Raw genomic sequence first — 16,405 nt, forward strand, 5'->3', positions numbered from 1 at the left:
AAATGAATCACAGCTGGCAGAAAAAATTGTGTCCTACCCACAGTGGTGATAAGTGCACCTGGGTTGCTAACCTCCCCGCAACCTGGGCTTCTTAGTTTTCCGGCGGTTGTTTTACTGTGAGGTCGGAAAGGACACGTGTCCACAAACTGACTCTTTTTACCGCAGTAAAACCACCCCCCCTTTTGTGCCAAACAACAGATTGTTCTCTAGGAAGCGATGGTGCACCCACCTGCATGGGTTCCTCAGACTCTATCTCCCTTGGCCCAGGACCTTCCACACATTGGGATGTCTCCCTATGTCTCTTGCGAAGACGGCGATCAACCCAGATAGCCAGAGTCATGGTCGCCTCGAGGGAAACTGGAATCTCATACAGGGCTAAGACATCCTTCATCCTTACTGATAGCCCCCTCACAGGATAGGCTAGGGAGTGCGAGGTCATTCCACTTAGTGTCTGTGGACCACCTCCGAATCTCAAAGCAATACTCCTCTGCCAGCCGGTCTCACAGTAGGAGCTGGCGCAGTGCAGACTCAGCCAAGGAGACGCGATCGGTGTCATCATATATAAGACCCAGCATCAGAAAAAATTCCTCCGTCATCTGAAGCGAAAGGGTCAGAAAACGCCCATGCTTTGGAGTCCCCCTGAAGGAGCGAGATTATTATCCCCACACGTTGCTCCTCTGTACCTGAGGAAACATTGCATAACCTAAAGTACAGATTACAAACTTGTCACACACCCCAGAGAACCTGTCAGGCAAGTCATTCTTGGGTTCAACTGCGGTTTGCCAGGGAGAAATGATTCGTACACTTGAAGCATTAGGGTACTGCAAAACAACAGTGCGTAGATCTGCTACCTCCAGCTGCTTCAATTGTCCTGTCAGAGCAGTAATAGGATTCATAATGGATCAAAAAATGGATTTTGTGAGAGCTAAAGTCACGACTCGGCTGTCAGGTTACCCAGGTACAAAATGCTCCTACTCTGTCACATACACTAGGGGGTGCCCTAGCTCACCATATTCCCCAAGTTACTTCTGAAGGTGAAGATGCTGAGGCCATCAACCTTGCCTTATCTCATGTATCCACCCTCCGTCTGTTACCTTCACACTCCCAGGGAAGAGGGGAGCAACCATGCACCGCTTTAAACAAACCAGACGAATAAGGAAACATGTACAAGGGATACTGAAAATACCAGGCATACAAATATTCACTCACATATAACAGAGGAATGCACTGTGGAGTGGAGGATGGGGAAAAACCAAAGTAAGAGAAGGAAAGAGAATTATCACACATAACCCAAGCAACAGTCACAGATAGATCCACCAAACTCCTTCTCATATAACCTCCAAACAACTGTCCTCCAAGCCATACAGCATAAGCTCTGACAATGTGTTTCAGTCAGGACCCAGATTACATATGGGATAGGAGGGACTAACTGTGCTCAGCTGAGAACTCAGACTTCCAGAGCTCCCCACATGGCCAATTACCCCTGTACTGCCAAAAGAAATTAACATCATTTAAAAATTAACTCTTCAGCCTGGGAAAATGCCAGCTGATTTTCCCACGCTGAAGAGTTCATTTAAGTTCATGGCGCCAAGGAGGGCAGCTTCGATGATGTCCCACCTAGTCACCGAAGCTCCACTCCCTGCATTTGATTCATTCCCCAGTCGTTTACAGCTGGGAGCGGTTGAATTAGCAGCGCTCCCGCTTATAAAATGTAAATGCCCCCAAATATGGATTACTGCGTGGGACTTGTCTGTACAGTGGACTGATATGGATATATTGTTGATTTTTTATTTTGACTTTATTCCAGGAGATCAAGGGCTTTGCTTGGATTATCTGTAACAATAAAATGGTCAAACTGAGTGTATTGTTTTATTTCATTAAATTTATTTTTTCTTACTGTGTGTGTGTTTTATTATCCTTTTAACAATTTTGGGATTAGTAATCAATAGGTGTCTTATTGACACATCTTCATTACTAAGCTGGCTTAATATCACCTTACAATAGCAAGGTGACATTAACTGTTGGAGCGCCTGAAAGGGCAGCAGGGTACTCGGTACCGGGTCCTTCGGTTCATTGGGGGATGTCATGGTGGCTGACCCGGTCAGTGGCCCTTGGGACATCCGAGTTCAAGGGGAAGGTCTTTAAAGGGATAATGTTCGTGACGCCACCTGTGGTATTCAGTCAGGGTGACCGGCGCTGCTTTAAGGGGTCCGCTGGGTGATGTTATGGCAGCTAGATGGTATACCTTCCCACGATGAAGTATGTCCTCAGGGCTTCCCATTGTGTAGATGGTGGATGGTGAGAGGCGCAGTGAAGAACGAGGACACAAGGTTGCAGTCTCTTTACCTTTTACTGGAGGCTTCAGCATCCACAGTCCAGGATACCAGACCACAGGGCAGGCAGAGTCCGGCCGGTTTTGAGGCAAATCCAGTCTCCTTGTCCAGGTAGAAATCAGTAGCCTTCCTCTAGCGCCGTGGTGTATCATGCCCCAGCCTCTAAGGGGGTGCCACCTTGCCTCCTGGGTATAGCGTGGGCAGGTAACATGAAATTAGCTGTCCTGCCGGTCTCTGGAGCAAGGCATAAAGGACTGTTGCTCCCTCGGTGTTCCGGCTACCGGGATCCTGCACCTCAGAATGAGGCAGCCGGTGTAGGGCAGAACTCATTTGATATCCACTCCTTTGCTATGACTTCTTCACACTCGCTACAATACAGTTCTCTTTCAGTGTCTCTTTCTAGAAGCTGCCGCACTTAGGGCAGGCACAGCTCCGTGTACTTCTGTCTCAACCTCTGACATGATCCCACCCGTCAGGGACTAACTACCTGCATGTTTGTGATACCTGGATTCAGCTGTCCTTCTTTGCCTCCAAACGTAACACCACCCCCCTAGAGGAGAATGATATTACTGCAACGACCAGGAACCTGGGGCGGTGCACTCTTCTTTACCCCATATGCCAATGCTACAGGGCAGTGGGAAGAATCGTGCAAAGCTCCAGAATTGGCGCATCTAATAGATGCTCCTTTCCTGAGCAGCTGCGGGTTGCTATCTTTAGGCTGGGGGGCCCATATCCATGGCCACTTACCAGCCTGAGAATAGCCGCCCGCACCTGTGAATTTTGCCGGGTTGGTTGTAAAATACAGGGGGACCCCATGTCGGATTTTCATTCATTCATTGTCCGCTGCTCGCGCTGATCGCTGGCAGAGCAGGGGACAATGGATGAGCACCACACGCAGGGGACAGCGGCTTACAGTAGCGCTGTTTATCCCGTGGTCATCCTTGCGCACGGAGGACAGTGCACACTGCTCTCCATGTGCACGTGTGCAGGCCGTTTGGCAGGCCGTGTGTCCGGGTAAAAATGGACATGTATCCGTGTTTTGCACATGGACACACGGTCTGTGAAAACACGCTAAAATCTGCATAGACCCATTCATTTGAATGGGTCTACGTGTGTCAGTGTCTCCGACGTGAGAAAACTCACTACACATACCGGAGGAACTGACGTGTGAAACCAGCCTTAACATGTTCTTCTTTCCCACATGTACTTGCATAGAACACCATCAAGCGCTTCTTTCAGGACCAGCTTTGAAGCCAGGTACGCCAAGGAATTATGTAACATAAACTGGAATTGTAAGATTAATTGTATTGCCATAAAGTTTTACGTAACTCACAAGAATTACCCAAGGAAGGAGACTTGGCGAGTCCTGTAATTTTACTTGTAATTTGCTTATGGTGTTTTTAATTGTTCAGAGAATAATTAAAGGGAATCTATCAGCAGGTGTGTGCTATATAATCTGAGAGCAGCATGATGTAGTGGCAGAGAGCCTGATTCTAAGGATGTGTCACTTACTGGGCTGTATGCTGTAGTTTGAAGCGCAATTTACCAGCATGATAAGTCCCTTGCTCTATTATTTTCCCTGCTTAAAATTTTCTCTATATTACCCCTAATTACGGGATTAAAGTCCACACTTGTCCTCATCTACTATCATTTTTAAGGCTGTAAGGAAAATAATAGTAGAATTTATCTAAGGCCGAGTCACACTAGAGTGTAATACGGACGAGTGCTATGCGATAAAAAATTGCATAGCACTCGACTCGAACCAATCTTAATCTATGGGGCAGCTCGCATCAGGCGTAATTTTCTTGGCCGTATTATACGTGAAATACGCCAATGCAAGCCTATGGGTGCGAGAAAAACTCGCACACCACACGGACCATCAGTGTGACTTGCGAGAAATAAGCACCCATGTCCTATAGAAAAGCCAGCAATTCAGTGTGATGTACAGTAAAATCACACTGACAGGTTAAAATTGAATAGATAAAATAAATGTCTACACATAGTATAGATATAGATATATATATACTCGTATATATATATATATATATGTCATTGACACACACACACATATATATATATATATACAGTATATATTTATATTTCATAGAGAGTTAGAGAGCAGAATAGCCGATAATTCAATTAGAGGGAAAGCCAGTGACTGAGGGCAGATATTAATAGCCTAGAGAGGGACCATGGTTATTGCCCCCCCATGGCTAAAAAAAATCTGCCCCAGCCACCCCAGAAAGGGCGCATCTGTAAGATGCACCTTTTCCAGCACTTAGAGTCTCTCTTCCCATTGCCATGTGGCATTGGCATATGGGGTATTAAGGGGTTAATGTCACCTTGCTATTGTAAGGTGACATTAAGCCTGGTTAATAATGGAGAGGTGTCAATAAGACACCTCTTCATTATTAATCCAATAGTATGAAAAGGTTAAATACACACACATTAATAATAAAGTCTTTTAATGAAATAATGAAACACCCACGTTTTACATCTTTATTGCATACTCAATCCAAGCGAAGCCCTCGTTCTCCTGTAAAAAGTTCCAAAATAAAAAAGCAACAAGATCCCATACCTGTCCGCCATACAGTCAAGTCCCACGCTGCGATCCATCTCAAGGGGTTAAATAGTTTACATCCCGGAGCAATGCTAATGCTACCAGCCGGGCTGTAAACCACAGAGGAATGAATGAAAAGCTGCCTGTGCAGCCACCCCGCCTGACTGGACATGAACTCTGTAGCGTGGGAAAGTTTCTGAACATTTTCTCACGCTGTCAAGTTCACCTCAGGACAGGCGGGGCGGAATACCGCTGACGTCACTGAGGCTGCGCAGAGACTTTCCCACGCTACAGAATTCATTTCCGGTCAGGTGGGGAGGTAGTGCAGGCAGCTTTTCATTCATTCCTCCATAGTTTACCGCCCAGCCGGTAGCATTGGCACCGCTCCGGGTTGTAAAGTAAACTGGTTAACTCCGTGAGATGGTTTTACAGGGTGGGACTTGACTGTACAGCAGACAGGTATGAGATATTGTTGATTTTTTATTTTGGAATTTTTCACTTGGATTGAGTGTGTAATAAAGATGTTAAACTTGTGTGTTTGATTATTTCATTAAAAGACTTTACTCTTAATGTGTGTGTGTATTTTTAACCCTTTCATACTATTGGATTAATAATGGATAGGTGTCTTACTGACACCTCTCATTAGTAACCAGGGTTAATGTCACCTTACAATAGCAAGGTGACATTAACCCCTTATTAAACCATATGCCAACACCACAGGGCAATGTTAAGAGAGAGGCTAAGTGCCGGAATAGGAACATCTTACAGATGCGCCTTTTCTGGGGTGTCTTGGGGCAGATTTTTTCAGCCGGGGGGGAGGGGGGGCAATAACCATGGTCCCTCTCTAGGCTATTAATATCTGCCCTCACTCATTGGCTTTCTCTCTCTGACGGAGAACATTGGGCGGGAGCCCATGCCAGTTTTTTCCGTGAATTAACCATTTTATTTAATACCTACAGCTCCAAAATTTTACACACACACTACTAACATGATTAGTGAGGGACATATAAAAATCTAACGGATATGCAATGGTTTACTGTATGTAAACCATGTCTCATATCCTGTCGGGTTCTGCAATGATTTTAAAGAACCCAACAATTGAATTATCGCCTATTCTGCTATCTAACTCTCTATGAAATATAAATATATATACAGTACAGACCAAAAGTTTGGACACAGCTTCTCATTTAAAGATTTTTCTGTATTTTCATGACTATGAAGGCATCAAAACTATGAATTAACACATGTGGAATTATATTCTTAACAAAAAAGTGACTACCTCTTGAAGCTCATCAAGAGAATGCCAAGAGTATGCAAAGCAGTCATCAAAGTAAAAGGTGGCTACTTTGAAGAACCTAGAATATAAGACATAATTTCAGTTGTTTCACACTTTTTTGTTAAGTAAACAATTCCACATGTGTTAATTCATAGTTTTAATGCCTTCAGTGTGAATTTACAATTTTCCTAGTCATGAAAATACAGAAAAATCTTTGACCCCTTTACCCCCAAGGGTGGTTTGCACTTTAATGACCGGGCCAATTTTTACAATTCTGACCACTGTCCATTTATGAGGTTATAACTCTGGAACGCTTCAACGGATCCCAGTGATTCTGACACTGTTTTCTCATGACATATTGTACTTCATGATGGTGATAAAAAGTCTTTGATAGTACCTGCGCTTATTTATGAAAAAAATGGAAATTTGGCGTAAATTATGAAAATTTCGCAATTTTCCAAATTTGAATTTTTATGCAATTAAATCACAGAGATATGTCACACAAAATACTTAATAAGTAACATTTCCCACATGTCTACTTTACATCAGCACAATTTTGGAACCAAAATTTGTTTTTGTTAGGGAGTTATAAGGGTTAAAAGTTGACCAGCAATTTCTCATTTTTACAACACCATTTTTCCTTTTAGGGACCACATCTCATTTGAAGTCATTTTGAGCGGTCTATATGATAGAAAATACCCAAGTGTGACATCATTCTAAAAACTGCACACCTCAAGGTGCTCAAAACCATATTCGAGAAGTTTATTAACCCTTCTGGTGCTTCACAGGAATTTTTGGAATGTTTAAATAAAAATGAACATTTAACTTTTTTTCACAAAAAATTTACTTCAGCTCCAATTTGTTTTATTTTACCAAGGGTAACAGGAGAAAATGGACCCCAAAAGTTGTTGTACAATTTGTCCTGAGTACACCCATACCCCATATGTGGGGGTAAACCACTGTTTGGGCGCATGACAGAGCTCGGAAGCGAAGGAGCGCCATTTGACTATTCAATGCAAAATTGACTGGAATCGAGATGGGACACCATGTTGCGTTTGGAGAGCCCCTGATGTGCATAAGCATTGAAACCCCCCACAAGTGACACCATTTTGGAAAGTAGACCCCCTAAGGAACTTATCTAGAGGTGTGGTGAGCACTTTGACCTACCAAGTGCTTCACAGAAGTTTATAATGCAGAACCGTAAAAAATAAAAAATCATATTTTTTCACAAAAATTATATTTTCGCCCCCAATTTTTTATTTTCCCAAGGGTAAGAGAAGAAATTGGACCCCAAAAGTTGTTGTATGATTTGTCCTGAGTACGCTGATACCCCATATGTGGGGGTAAACCACTGTTTGGGCGCATGGGAGAGCTCGGAAGGGAAGGAGCGCCGTTTGACTTTTCAATGCAAAATTGACAGGAATTGAGATGGGACGCCATGTTGCGTTTGGAGAGGCCCTGATGTGCGTAAACATTGAAACCCCCCACAAGTGACACCATTTTGGAAAGTAGACCCCCTAAGGAACTTATCTAGATGTGTTTTGAGTGCTTTGACCCACCAAGGGCTTCACAGAAGTTTATAATGCAGAGCCATAAAAATAAAACAAAAATTTTTTCCCACAAAAATTATTTTTTTAGCCCCCAGTTTTGTATTTTTCCGAGGGTAACAGGAGAAATTGGACCCCAAAATTTGTTGCCCAATTTGTCCTGAGTGCGATGATACACCATATGTGGGGGGAACCACTGTTTGGGCGCATGGGAGGGCTCGGAAGGGAAGGAGCGCCATTTGAAATGCAGACTTAGATGGAATGGTCTGCAGGTGTTACATTGCGTTTGCAGAGCCCCTAATGTACCTAAACAGTAGAAACCCCCCACAAGTGACACCATTTTGGAAAGTAGACCCCCTAAGGAACTTATCTAGATGTGTGGTGAGCGCTTTGACCCACCAAGGGCTTCACAGAAGTTTATAACGCAGAGCCGTAAAAATAAAACAAACATTTTTTCCCACAAAAATTATTTTTTAGCCCCCAGTTTTTTATTTTCCCGAGGGTATCAGGAGAAATTGGACCCCAAAATTTGTTGTCCAATTTGTCCTGAGTGCGCTGATACCCCATATGTGGGGGGGAACCACTGTTTGGGCGCATAGGAGGGCTCGGAAGGGAAGGAGCTCCATTTGGAATGCAGACTTAGATGGAATGGTCTGCAGGCGTCACATTGCGTTTGCAGAGCCCCTAATGTACCTAAACAGTAGAAAGCCCCCACAAGTGACCCCTTTTTAGAAACTAGACCCCCCAGGGAACTTATCTAGATGTGTTGTGAGAACTTTGAACCCCCAAGTGTTTCACTACAGTTTATAACGCAGAGCCGTGAAAATAAAAAATCTTTTTTTTCCCACAAAAATTATTTTTTAGCCCCCAGTTTTGTATTTTCCCAAGAGTAACAGGAGAAATTGGACCCCAAAAGTTGTTGTCCTATTTGTCCTGAGTACGCTGATACTGCATATGTTTGGATAAACCCCTGTTTGGGCACACGGGAGAGCTCGGAAGGGAAGGAGCACTGTTTTACTTTTTCAACGCAGAATTGGCTGGAATTGAGATCAGACGTCATGTCGCGTTTGGAGAGCCCCTGATATGCCTAAACAGTGGAAACCTCCCAATTATAACTGAAACCCTAACACAAACACACCCCTAACCCTAATCCCAACGGTAACCCTAACCACACCTCTAACCCTGACACACCCCTAACCCTAATCCCAACCCTATTCCCAACTGTAAATGTAATCTAAACCCTAACCCTAACTTTAGCCCCAACCCTAACCCTAACTTTAGCCCCAACCCTAACTGTAGCTTTAACCCTAGCCCTAACCCTAGCCCTAGCCCCAACCCTAGCCCTAACCCTAACCCTAGCCCTAACCCTAGCCCTAACCCTAGCCCTAACCCTAACCCTAGCCCTAACCCTAGCCCTAACCCTAATGGGAAAATGGAAATAAATATATTTTTTTAATTTTTGCCTAACTAAGGGGGTGATGAAGGGGGGTTTGATTTACTTTTATAGCGGGTTTTTTAGCGGATTTTTATGATTGGCAGCCGTCACACACTGAAAGACGCTTTTTATTGCAAAAAAATTGTTTTTACGTTACCATATTTTGAGACCTATAATTTTTCCATATTTTGGTCCACAGAGTCATGTGAGGTCTTGTTTTTTGCGGGACGAATTGACATTTTTATTGGTAACATTTTAGGGCACGTGACATTTTTTGATCGCTTTTTATTCCGATTTTTGTGAGGCAGAATGACCAAAAACCAGCTATTCATGAATTTCTTTTGGGGGAGGCGTTTATACCGTTCCGCGTTTGGTAAAATGGAAGAAGCAGTTTTATTCTTTGGTCAGTACAATTACAGCGATACCTCATTTATATCATTTTTTTATGTTTTGGCACTTTTATACGATAAAAACTATTTTATAGAAAAAATAATTATTTTTGCATCGCTTTATTCTCAGGACTATAACTTTTTTATTTTTTTGCTGATGATGCTATATGGCGGCTTGTTTTTTGCGGGACAAGATGACGCTTTCAGTGGTACCATGGTTATTTATATCTGTTTTTTTGATCGCGTGTTATTCCACTTTTTGTTCGGCAGTATGATAATAAAGCGTTGTTTTTTGCCTCGTTTTTTTTTTTTTCTTACGGTGTTTACTGAAGGGGTTAACTAGTGGGCCAGTTTTATAGGTCGGGCCATTACGGATGCGGAAATACTAAATATGTGTACTTTTATTGTTTTTTTTATTTATTTAGATAAAGAAATGTACAGTGGGGCAAAAAAAGTATTTAGTCTGTCAGCAATTGTGCAAGTTCCACCACTTAAAAAGATGAGAGGCGTCTGTAATTTACATCATAGGTAGACCTCAACTATGGGAGACAAACTGAGAAAAAAAATATCCAGAAAATCACATTGTCTGTTTTTTTAACATTTTATTTGCATATTATGGTGGAAAATAAGTATTTGGTCAGAAACAAAATTTCATCTCAATACTTTGTAATATATCCTTTGTTGGCAATGACAGAGGTCAAACGTTTTCTGTAAGTCTTCACAAGGTTGCCACACACTGTTGTTGGTATGTTGGCCCATTCCTCCATGCAGATCTCCTCTAGAGCAGTGATGTTTTTGGCTTTTCGCTTGGCAACACGGACTTTCAACTCCCTCCAAAGGTTTTCTATAGGGTTGAGATCTGGAGACTGGCTAGGCCACTCCAGGACCTTGAAATGCTTCTTATGAAGCCACTCCTTCGTTGCCCTGGCGGTGTGCTTTGGATCATTGTCATGTTGAAAGACCCAGCCACGTTTCATCTTCAATGCCCTTGCTGATGGAAGGAGGTTTGCACTCAAAATCTCACGATACATGGCCCCATTCATTCTTTCATGTACCCGGATCAGTCGTCCTGGCCCCTTTGCAGAGAAACAGCCCCAAAGCATGATGTTTCCACCACCATGCTTTACAGTAGCTATGGTGTTTGATGGATGCAACTCAGTATTCTTTTTCCTCCAAACACGACAAGTTGTGTTTCTACCAAACAGTTCCAGTTTGGTTTCATCAGACCATAGGACATTCTCCCAAAACTCCTCTGGATCATCCAAATGCTCTCTAGCAAACATCAGACGGTCCCGGACATGTACTGGCTTAAGCAGTGGGACACATCTGGCACTGCAGGATCTGAGTCCATGGTGGCGTAGTGTGTTACTTATGGTAGGCCTTGTTACATTGGTCCCAGCTCTCTGCAGTTCATTCACTAGGTCCCCCCGCGTGGTTCTGGGATTTTTGCTCACCGTTCTTGTGATCATTCTGACCCCACGGGGTGGGATTTTGCGTGGAGCCCCAGATCGAGGGAGATTATCAGTGGTCTTGTATGTCTTCCATTTTCTAATTATTGCTCCCACTTTTGATTTCTTCACTCCAAGCTGGTTGGCTATTGCAGATTCAGTCTTCCCAGCCTCGTGCAGGGCTACAATTTTGTTTCTGGTGTCCTTTGACAGCTCTTTGGTCTTCACCATAGTGGAGTTTGGAGTCAGACTGTTTGAGGGTGTGCACAGGTGTCTTTTTATACTGATAACAAGTTTAAACAGGTGCCATTACTACAGGTAATGAGTGGAGGAAAGAGGAGACTCTTAACCCCTTCCCGACCTTTGACGCATACGCTGCGTCATGAAAGTCGGTGCCATTCCGACCCATGACGCAGCATATGCGTCATGGAAAGATCGCGTCCCTGCAGATCGGGTGAAAGGGTTAACTCCCATTTCACCCGATCTGCAGGGACAGGGGGAGTGGTAGTTTAGCCCGGGGGGGTGGCTTCACCCCCCCGTGGCTACGATTGCTCTGATTGGCTGTTGAAAGTGAAACTGCCAATCAGAGCGATTTGTAATATTTCACCTAAAAAACTGGTGAAATATTACAATCCAGCCATAGCCGATGCTGCAATATCATCGGCCATGGCTGGAAACACTTATGTGCACCCACCCCACCACACCGATCGCCCCCCCCAGCCCCCCGATCTGTGGTCCGCTCCCCTCCGTCCTGTGCTCCGCTCCCCCGTCCTCCTGTCCGCTCCCCCCGTGCTCCAATCACACCCCCCGTGCTCCAATCCAACCCCCCAGCACTCCGATCCCCCCCGCACAGCGATCCCCCCCGCACAGCGATCCCCCCCGTGCTCCGATCCACCCCCCCGCACAGCGATCCCCCACCCCGTGCTCCAATCCATTCCCCCATGCTCCGATCCACCCCCCCGTGCTCCGACGCCCCCCCCCCCCCCCCGTGCCCTGATCTCCCCCCCCTTATACTTACCTAGCCTCCTGGGGTCCGCATGTCTTCTTTCCTGGGTTCTGCCATCTTCCAAAATGGCGGGCGCATGTGCAGTGCGCCCGCCGAATCTGCCGGCCGGCAGATTCGTTCCAGAGTGAATTTTGATCACTGAGATAGGTTATATCTCAGTGATCAAAATAAAAAAATAGTAAATGACCCCCCTTCCCTTTGTCACCCCCATAGGTAGGGACAATAAAAAAAATAAAGAATTTTTTTTTTCCCCACTAAGGTTGGGGTAAGAACTAGGGTTAGGGTTAGGGGTAGGGGTAGGGTTAGGGTTAGGGGTAGGGTTAGGGTTAGGGGTAGGGGTAGGGTTAGGGTTAGAGGTAGGGTTAGGGGTAGGGTTAGGGTTAGGGTTCGGGATGTGCACACGTATTCTGGTCCTCTGCGGATTTTTCCGCAGAGGATTTGATAAATCCGCAGTGCTAAACCGCTGTGGATTTACCGCGTTTTTTCTGTGCATTTCACTGCGGTTTTACAACTGCGATTTTCTATTGGAGCAGTTGTAAAACCGCTGCGGAATCCGCAGAAAGAAGTGACATGCTGCGGAATGTAAACCGCTGCGTTTCCGTGCAGTTTTTCTGCAGCATGTGCACAGCGATTTTTGTTTCCCGTAGGTTTACATTGAACTGTAAACTCATGGGAAACTGCTGCGGATCGGCAGCATTTTCCGCAGAGTGTGCACATACCTTTAGAATTAGGCTATGTGCACACGGTGCGGATTTGGCTGCGGATCCGCAGCAGAGTTCCATCAGGTTTACAGTACCATGTAAACCTATGGAAAACCAAATCCGCTGTGCCCATGGTGCGGAAAATACCACGCGGAAACGCTGCGTTGTATTTCCCGCAGCATGTCAATTCTTTGTGCGGATTCCGCAGCGTTTTACACCTGTTCCTCAATAGGAATCCACAGGTGAAATCCGCACAAAAAACACTGGCAATCCGCGGTAAATCCGCAGGTAAAACGCAGTGCCTTTTACCCATGGATTTTTCAAAAATGGTGCGGAAAAATCTCACACGAATCCGCAACGTGGGCACATAGCCTTAGGGTTAGGGTTGGGTTGGAATTAGGGTTGTGGTTAGGGGTGTGTTGGGGTTAGGGTTGTGGTTAGGGGTGTGTTGGGGTTAGGGTTGTGATTAGGGTTACGGCTACAGTTGGGATAAGGGTTAGGGGTGTGTTGGAGGTAGAATTGAGGGGTTACCACTGTTTAGGCACATCAGGGGTCTCCAAACGCAACATGGCGCCACCATTGATTCCAGCCAATCTTGTATTCAAAAAGTCAAATGGTGCTCCCTCACTTCCGAGCCCTGACGTGTGCCCAAACAGTGGTTTACCCCCACATATGGGGTACCAGCATACTCAGGACAAACTGCGCAACAATTACTGAGGTCCAATTTCTCCTGTTACCCTTGAGAAAATAAAAAATTGCTTGCTAAAACATCATTTTTGAGGAAAGAAAAATGATTTTTTATTTTCACGGCTCTGCGTTGTAAACGTCTGTGAAGCACTTGGGGGTTCAAAGTGCTCACCACATATCTAGATAAGTTCCTTGGGGGGTCTAGTTTCCAAAATGGGGTCACTTGTGGGGGGTTTCTACTGTTTAGGCACACCAGGGGCTCTGCAAACGCAACGTGACGTCCGCAGACCATTCCATCAAAGTCTGCATTTCAAAAGTCACTACTTCCCTTCTGAGCCCCGACGTGTGCCCAAACAGTGGTTTACCCCCACACATGGGGTATCAGCGCACTCAGGAGAAACTGGACAACAACTTTTGGGGTCCAATTTCTCCTGTAACCCTTGGGAAAATAAAAAATTCTGGGCTAAAAAATTATTTTTGAGGAAAGAAAACGTATTTATTATTTTCACGGCTCTGCGTTATAAACTTCTGTAAAGCACTTGGGGGTTGAAAGTGCTCACCACATATCTACATAAGTTCCTTTGGGGGTCTAGTTTCCAAAATGGGGTCACTTGTGGGGGGTTTCTACTGTTTAGGCACACCAGGGACTCTGCAAACGCAACGTGACATCCGCAGACCATTCCATCAAAGTCTGCATTTCAAAAGTCACTACTTCCCTTCTGAGCCCCGACGTGTGCCCAAACAGTGGTTTACCCCCACACATGGGGTATCAGCGTACTCAGGAGAAACTGGACAACAACTTTTGGGGTCCAATTTCTCCTGTAACCCTTGGGAAAATAATTGGAGCTAATTTTCCATTTAAAAAGCCAAATGGCGTGCCTTCCCTTCTGAGCCCTGCCGTGCGCCCAAACAGTGGTTTACCCCCACATATGGGGTATCTGCGTACTCAGGACAAACTGGATAACAATATTTGTGGTCCAATTTCTCCTATTACTATTGGCAAAATAGGAAATTCCAGGCTAAAAAATCATTTTTGAGAAAAGAAAAATTATTTTTTATTTTCATGGCTCTGCATTATAAACTTCTGTGAAGCACCTGGGGGTTTAAAGTGCTCAGTATGCATCTAGATAAGTTCCTTGGGGGGTCTAGTTTCCAAAATGGGGTCACTTGTGGGGCAGCTCCAATGCATAGGCACACAGGGGCTCTCCAAACGCGACATGGTGTCCGCTAATAATTGGAGCTAATTTTCCATTCAAAAAGTCAAAAGGCGCGCCTTCCCTTCCGAGCCCTGCCGTGTGCCCAAACAGTGGTTTACCCCACATATGAGGTATCGGCGTACTCGGGAGAAATTGCTCAACAAATTTTAGGATCCATTTTATCCTATTGCTCATGTGAAAATGAAAAAATTGAGGCGAAAAGAAATTTTTTGTGAAAAAAAAGTACTTTTTCATTTTTACGGATCAATTTGTGAAGCACCTGAGGGTTTAAAGTGCTCACTAGGCATCTAGATAAGTTCGTTGGGGGGTCCAGTTTCCAAAATGGGGTCACTTGTGGGGGAGCTCCAATGTTTAGGCACACAGGGTCTCTCCAAACGCGACATGGTGTCCGCTAACGATGGAGATAATTTTCCATTCAAAAAGTCAAATGGCGCTCCTTCCCTTCCGAGCCTTACCATGTGCCCAAACAGTGGTTTACCCCCACATGTGAGGTATCGGCGTACTCAGGAGAAATTGCCCAACAAATTTTAGGATCCATTTTATCCTGTTGTCCATGTGAAAATGAAAAAATTGAGGGTAAAATAATTTTTTTGTGAAAAAAAAGTACTTTTTCATTTTTACGGATCAATTTGTGAAGCACCTGTGGGTTTAAAGGGCTCACTATGCATCTAGATAAGTTCCTTGGGGCGTCTAGTTTCCAAAATGGTGTCACTTGTGGGGGAGCTCCAATTTTTAGGCACACGGGGGCTCTCCAAACGTGACATGGTGTCCGCTAAAGAGTGCAGCCAATTTTTCATTCAAAAAGTCAAATGGCGCTCCTTCCCTTCCAAGCCCTGCCGTGCGCCCAAACAGTGGTTTACCCCCACATATGAGGTATCAGCGTACTCAGGACAAATTGCACAACAACTTTCGCTGTTCAGTTTCTCCTTTTACCAATGGGAAAATAAAAAAATTGTTGCTGAAAAATCATTTTTGTGACTAAAAAGTTAAATGTTCATTTTTTCCTTCCATGTTGCTTCTGCTGCTGTGAAGCACCTGAAGGGTTAATAAACTTCTTGAATGTGGTTTTGTGCACCTTGAGGGGTGCAGTTTTTAGAATGGTGTCACTTTTGGGTATTTTCAGCCATATAGACCCCTCAAACTGACTTCAAATGTGAGGTGGTCCCTAAAAAAAATGGTTTTGTAAATTTCGTTGTAAAAATGAGAAATCAATGGTCAAATTTTAACCCTTATAACTTCCTAGCAAAAAAAAATTTTGTTTCCAAAATTGTGCTGATGTAAAGTAGACATGTGGGAAATGTTATTTATTAACTATTTTGTGTCACATAACTCTCTGGTTTAACAGAATAAACATTCAAAATGTGAAAATTGCAAAATTTTCCAAATTTTCGCCAAATTTCCGTTTTTATTATAAATAAACACAGAATTTATTGACCTAAATTTACCACTAACATGAAGCCCAATATGTCACGAAAAAACAATCTCAGAACCGCTAGGATCCGTTGAAGCGTTCCTGAGTTATTACCTCATAACGGGACACTGGTCAGAATTGCAAAAAAACGGCAAGGTCTTCAAGGTCAAAATAGGCTGGGTCATGAAGGGGTTAAAGAAGAAGTTACAGGTCTGTGAGAGCCAGAAATCTTGATTGTTTGTTTCTGACCAAATACTTATTTTCCACCATAATATGCAAAAAAAATGATAAAAAAAACAGACAATGTGATTTTCTGGATTTTTTTTTCTCAGTTTGTCTCCCATAGTTGAGGTCTACCTATGATGTAAATTACAGACGCCTCTCATCTTTTTAAG

The 16,405-nt window shown here is 44.1% G+C and overlaps 1 protein-coding gene across 2 annotated transcripts in view; it reads right to left on the reverse strand.

Moving 5' to 3' along the window:
• LOC138644980 (hemoglobin subunit beta-2-like) overlaps positions 1-16,405 on the reverse strand; it is a 214,898-nt gene that overhangs the window by 192,982 nt on the left and 5,511 nt on the right. Inside the window, exon 1 of one of the 2 annotated variants that reach the window (XM_069733935.1) lies at positions 230-251. The exons of the other annotated variant lie outside the window; for it this stretch is intronic. The gene's annotated coding sequence lies outside the window, so the exon portion shown is untranslated. Of the gene's footprint in view, positions 1-229; positions 252-16,405 lie in introns of those variants that run through there. 2 annotated transcript variants of the gene reach the window in all.

Source organism: Ranitomeya imitator, chromosome 7 (genome assembly GCF_032444005.1).
Source record: "Ranitomeya imitator isolate aRanImi1 chromosome 7, aRanImi1.pri, whole genome shotgun sequence".
In the NCBI taxonomy this organism is placed as follows: Eukaryota; Metazoa; Chordata; class Amphibia; order Anura; family Dendrobatidae; genus Ranitomeya; species Ranitomeya imitator.